The sequence below is a fragment of the Lipotes vexillifer genome, unplaced genomic scaffold (genome assembly GCF_000442215.2).
Source record: "Lipotes vexillifer unplaced genomic scaffold, Lipotes_vexillifer_v1.1 scaffold496, whole genome shotgun sequence".
NCBI lineage: Eukaryota > Metazoa > Chordata > Mammalia > Artiodactyla > Lipotidae > Lipotes > Lipotes vexillifer.
Genome location: NW_006786690.1, coordinates 1,322,397 through 1,328,338, shown reverse-complemented (window position 1 = coordinate 1,328,338; position 5,942 = coordinate 1,322,397). Strand labels below are relative to the sequence as shown.

The window sequence follows — 5,942 nt, the reverse complement described above, 5'->3', positions numbered from 1 at the left end:
GACCCGCGTACCGAAAAAAAAAAAAAAAAACTTAAATGAAAAAATAAAAGAATAACTTTTCCTCATTCATTATTTGATTTTCCTGAAATAGTTTGTACAAAGAAAGACAGGATAAATGCTTGATTCCTTTAATGTATTTTTATAAGTTGCCTGAACTCCTTTGTGGAACAAGGTGTTAAAAAAAAAAAAAGGGCAAGCAGAGTAGTGGAATGGAAAGAGCACAGGTGTTGGACCCAGACAGAATCCTGATTCCATCACTTCTTACCTGTGTAACCTTGGGCCATCCATCTGAGCCTCAGTTTCCTTAACTGCAAGTTGGGGACCAATATCCTCAACTTCCCCAAACTTTCAGTAGAATCATTTCCAGGCCTAGATCAAGCAATTCCTTGTATAGGAAGTAAAATACAGTCACTGTGGAAAATTTAGAGGATGCAGATAAACACAAAGAATATAGAAGCTTTGTGGAAAGCATCTAGCATATGCTTGGCCTATAGTTGGTATTTCTGACAACTCCAGCTTGCCTCTCGGGCTGCCCTGTGTTAGAATCCTTCTGGAAGAGAGTAAATTTAGCCAGCAGAGACTCCAGCCTCAGTCCAAGAAAATCCTAGTAAGAGTCAGAGAGGGTGTTTTGGGGAGAGAGCAGGAGGTCTTATGTCAAGAGCTAGTGAACTGAAGTTAGACCTACCACAAGCTTGCAGTGAGATCCTAGGAGAGTCACTTAACCTCCCAAGCAACAGTTTCTCACGTGTAAGATAGAGGTTGTCAAGGCTGACCTGCCAGAGTCGTTGGGAGGGCCACCTGAGATGTTGATGTGGAAATGCCCACCTTGGAGGCAAAAATTGGGCGGTGCTCAGCAAATAGGAGTTAGCTTGATCTGTCTGGGAACTCCCTTTCTGAGCTCCCATCAAGTGTAAAGTTACAAGTGTCTCTTATCACTGAAGGGCTGTGTGAGGCCTGCCTTGGAGCCCAGGCTCCAAGTGCTGTGTGAATTGGGTAAACCTCTTCCTCTCTGGGGCGTGGATTCTTCCATCTGTGAGATGACCAGATTAGGGGTCCAAATCTAAATGCTCCCAGGAGCAGACAGGTAGCAAGTGAATGAAGTGGGGGAGGCAGTGAGATAATAGTGGGTGGTGGAGACTGTGGTGACCTGATGAGCTTGCTTTATCTGAGAGAGGCTGCCACTCCATTCTGCTGATGGCCACAAAACTGGAATGTGAGCGCAGGTGGCCATTAAAAAAAAAAAAATTATTTATTTATTTTTGGCTTCGTTGGGTCTTCCTTGCTGCACGCGGGCTTTCTCTAGTTGCGGTGAGCGGGGGCTACTCTTCATTGCAGTGCGTGGGCTTCTCATTGTGGTGACTTCTCTTGTTGCGGAACATGGGCTCTAGGCGTGCGGGCTTCAGTAGTTGCGGCATGCGAGCTCAGTAGTTGTGGAGCATGGGCTTTGTTGCTCCGCGGCATGTGGGATCTTCCCAGACCAGAGATCAAACCTGTGTCCCCTGCATTGGCAGGCAGATTCTTAACCACTGCGCCACCAGGGAAGTCCCTTGCCTGACTTTTAAAGAGGCTGGAAAGCTGTATTTTAAATTTTCTTCTTCCTTTTTTTTTTTTTTAATACCTTCTTTTTACAAAATGTCTGTCCAGGGCTGACTTTCAATAGATCCCAGCGAGGGAGCTGCTCTGTTGTGTAGGAAACCCTGACCCAGAAGCAGGTCATCTATGAATGGTTTAGCACCAGGTTCCCCACCAACGTGTGCTGTGTGACAGGTGAGGGGCTGCTGCCTTTCTGGCTGCGCCCTGTGTCCCAGGACCAAGGGGTCTTCCAACCCGACCCTGGTCCTGAGGGGCTGTGGAATGCACTGTGCTGTATTTTTAATTTTAAATTAAAGTGATGGCAAGTTACTTGAGATATTTAGCAGCCTGTATGGACTAAACAAAATGTAAAGTAGGGTTAAGAGCATGGATTCTAAAGTAAGAGAAGTTCATGCACCAGCTTTACCACTTAATTAACTGTATGTCCTTGAGCAAGTCATTTAACTTCTCTGTGCCTCACTTTTCTTATCTGTAAAATGGGGGTAGTTATTGCACCTACTTCACGTGATTGTTGTGAGGATCACATAAGCAAGGACAGGACTAGGGTGAGGTTAACAGAATGAGGTTAATGAGGAATCATCTTGGGTGCAAAATTTAAGGGGATGCCAAAAACCCTCAACAATCAAGATATATTTTCAAAAGCTAAAAGTAATGCAAAAAAAAAATCCATGATGACCAAATTAGCAACATTTTAAGTGAAGACAGGATATGACCTTGCACTTGTGTGACTTGGGCTTAACTCACCTCACCCTAATCCTGGGTCTGTGGGGTCCTGGCTTTATTCTTAAAATAGGATGGTACACAAGGAGAACACCCATCCTACCTCCAGGCCCAGTGGTTCACAGGTAAGAGAGAGAAAGCCTTTGACTTTGTTCACTGCCATATCACCAGCACCTACAATGGTGCCTCACACATGGTAGGATCTTAATAAATATTTATTGAATGGGGAAAAAGTTGGGATGATACATGTCCAACCTTAGAACAGTGCCTGGCACCAAGTAGGTGCTCAATAAAAAAATAATGATGATTATGATTGAGAAGATAATGATGTCATTGTGGGTCCTATCCTGTCTTTTTTTTTTTTTTTTTTTTTTGCGGTATGCGGGCCTCTCACTGTTGTGGCCTGTCCCGTTGCGGAGCACAGGCTCCGGGACGTGCAGGCTCAGCAGCCATGGCTCATGGGCCTAGCTGCTCCATGGCATCTTCCCGGACTGGGGCACGAACCCGTGTCCCCTGCATTGGCAGGCGGACTCTCAACCACTGTGCCACCAGGGAAGCCCCCCTATTCTGTCTTTAAGCCAATGGTGAACCTAGTGTGTTTGACACCCAAAATGTGTTTTTTTTCCCAAGTTATCAAATTTTATTTTTCTTGAATTTCTTCTTAGACTTCCTGGTAATGTAAAAAAAATGTTTTTAAATTTTTATTTTTATTGGAGTATAGTTGATTTACAATGTTGTGTTAGTTTCAGGTGTACAGCAAAGTGATTCAGTTATACATATATATATATTAATTCTTTTTTAGATTCTTTTCTCATATAGGTTATCACAGAATATTGAGTAGAGTTCCCTACTGCTATACAGTAGGTTCTTGTTAGTTACCTATCTTACATATAGTAGTGTGTGTAGAAAAGATCATTTTTTAAATCCCAACATGACAAGAATTAGCTTCAATAATAATCATGAAATAAAACAAATAATAATAATGGCAGAAAAGCAACAGAGACAGTAAAAACTTGCTTTTATTGAACTTCATATATATACTCAGACCAATAAAATTTTTTAAATAAAAATTATTGTACAAATGGGAAAAAAGTAAAGGACTAATAGTTTATGGTTATATTAATGTATTTTTTCAACAAAAAGGTTCATACCTTCATGTGCATACACACATGAAGAAATGCCTGTAAAAGAGGCAACTTGGCAGGTTCAGAGAATGACTTGCACAGAGAATGACAGAACTACAGTAACAGTTTTACAATCACTGTGCTATCGCCGTTGATTTCAAATCTGCTGTTTAAATGCAGGGACATGGGGACATGAACGCTCCTGATGTGAGCTCCAATGATGCTGACCTGCTATGAGCTCTCAAACTGAAGGTATATGTTGGCGCCAGTTGTGTAACTGAGAGTTCTTCAAATTAGCTTCCATGTAGAATATGTTATTTATTAAAGGTTAGGTGATAAAATGTACTAATTTGAAGTATATATATATCTCATAATAATCGCGGCAGTTATTTAGAACTTAGACCAAGAAAGATCTCTTCAGGAGGGAGGATTTTATCACCAGTGACATTGTTTAGAATTGCCAGGTCACAGTGATAAAAAAAAGCAGACCCACCCAGTTTCATTAATGTTTTAAACTTCTCTACAGACAATGCATGCCTTATTTCTTGCACAGGGAGGACTGGCCACCACCCTTAACTGATTCACCTCTGCCTCGGGCCATCAGTTTCCTATCTCTGGATGAGACAGTCCCAAAGGCCCTTCCAAAGCTGACATTGCACTACTTTCTAATTCTGGCTTTGCAAGCTATTTCAAGCGATGTGACCCTGGGTAAGTCAGGTTATTTCTCCAAGTCTCAGTTTCCTCATCTGTGAAATGGGAACGATAACCCCAAGCCATGCCTTACCCCATAAGGGCTCCATGAGGTAGTGTGGGAGAAGACTTTTTGTAAAGAAGGAGGCACTGCATACAAGTGGCAGGAACACAGGTGGCAGGCCTTGATGACAAAGGTGATGATGTTCCTCTGAAGTCATAAACAAGTTGTTCCTAGATTGAGGATCTGGGTTAGGGGAAGGGGAACCAGCGGGTGCTGGACTTTGCAAATCACCGACAGTGACTTTTTTCTTCCAGGAAAAGTCTTGATCCTCTTGGCCCAGAAGCAGGGGGCTGATCACAATGACCCCATTCCATCTGCTGCTGTATTACAACCCAGCTGGATGGAGCACTTCCCTTCCAGGGGAAGGTGGCTGAGGCAGAAGCAGGGTGTGAGAAACTACTGATGCCAGCTGGCTCTTGTCCTCAGAAGCACTCTGAAATTAGTTTACCTGCTTGTTTAACCAAAGAGAATGTAAGTTCCTAGAGCAGGGGTTAACAAATTTTTTTTTCTGAAGAACCAGCTAGTAAACATTTTAGGCTTTCTCAGCCATATGGTCTCTGTTGCAACTACTCGACTCTGCTGTTGTAGTGTGAAAGCAGCCCTAGACCATACGTAAACGGAGCGTGGCTGTGCTCCAATAAAACTTTATTTATGGGTACTGAAATCTGAATTTCATATAATTTTTGCACATTATGAAATATTCTTTTGATTTCTTCAATCATTTAAAGATGTAAAAGCCATTCTTAGCTCATAGGCACATAAAAAGAGGCCAGATTTGGCCCACAGGCCGTTCATAGTTTACCCACCCTTATTCTAGAGGGCAGAGACCCTCTCTGTGTATTCCTCTGCTGTGTCCACAGTGCCCAGAACAGTGCCTGGCACATAGCTGTCCATAAGGATCTGTTGATGACCAACTGCTTCCTCTTCTGCCCCTCTACCTGCAGTTCCATCCCCATCTCTTGCTGCTACTATATCCACCTCTACTTCCAGCTCCCATTCTCTGTAACCAGCAGCAACAAGCTTCTGTTGCCTCCACCCGGTCCCAGTCTCCAGGTCAGTGGAGGAGCCCACTAGCTAGTTCTCCAGTAGCCCTGGGACTGTCCCATCTGGATGCTCCCATTTTTCCCCTTCTTCTCTGACTACCCTATCTTTGGCCTCATTCTTCTTTTTTTTTTCAGCATCCAAAATCTTTTAAATAACAAGGCAGGATCTGGTGTTGGTTTTTGTTGCGGCAACTGGCCTGTCAGCCTCTGGTGCGCTTGAACTTCCAGCCCTTGGAACGTAGGGTTTGGTGTTCCTGAGGTCTTGCCGAGATGCCTGTACACCTCTTGGTCTTTACCAGAGAGTAGGCCAGTGCCACAGCCCTTGGGAGAGTCCAGGGCCAGTTGGTCAAAGGTGAGGATCTTGCCCCAGGCCTTGGGGATGTGGCTCCGGGGACAGTGCACACACCTTCAGTTCGGGCACCTACTGGGCATGCACATCATCAGTTTTAGTCCCTATAACTACACCTGTTTTGCCTTCCCCTCCAGGAAGCTTCACCTTCCGGATCATCTGGGAAAGGGATAGAGGCCACCAGTTGGTGCAACTCACGAACAACCTCTTCAGCACAACTTGACTGAAGGAGTTGGTTGGTCTGGCCAGAAACCAGTACAGCCTGACCAACAGCCTTAGGTAGTCCTAGCTCCTCTTGGCCTCATTCTTTTCTTTTTTTTTTTTTTTTTTTTTTTTTTTTGTGTACGGGGGCTCTCAAT

The 5,942-nt window shown here is 43.9% G+C and overlaps 1 pseudogene; it reads right to left on the bottom strand.

Annotated features, from left to right (window-relative positions):
- Positions 1 to 5,868, bottom strand: part of LOC103091217 (60S ribosomal protein L18-like) — a 10,506-nt pseudogene extending 4,638 nt beyond the window's left edge.
- Positions 5,869 to 5,942: the final 74 nt, after the last annotated feature.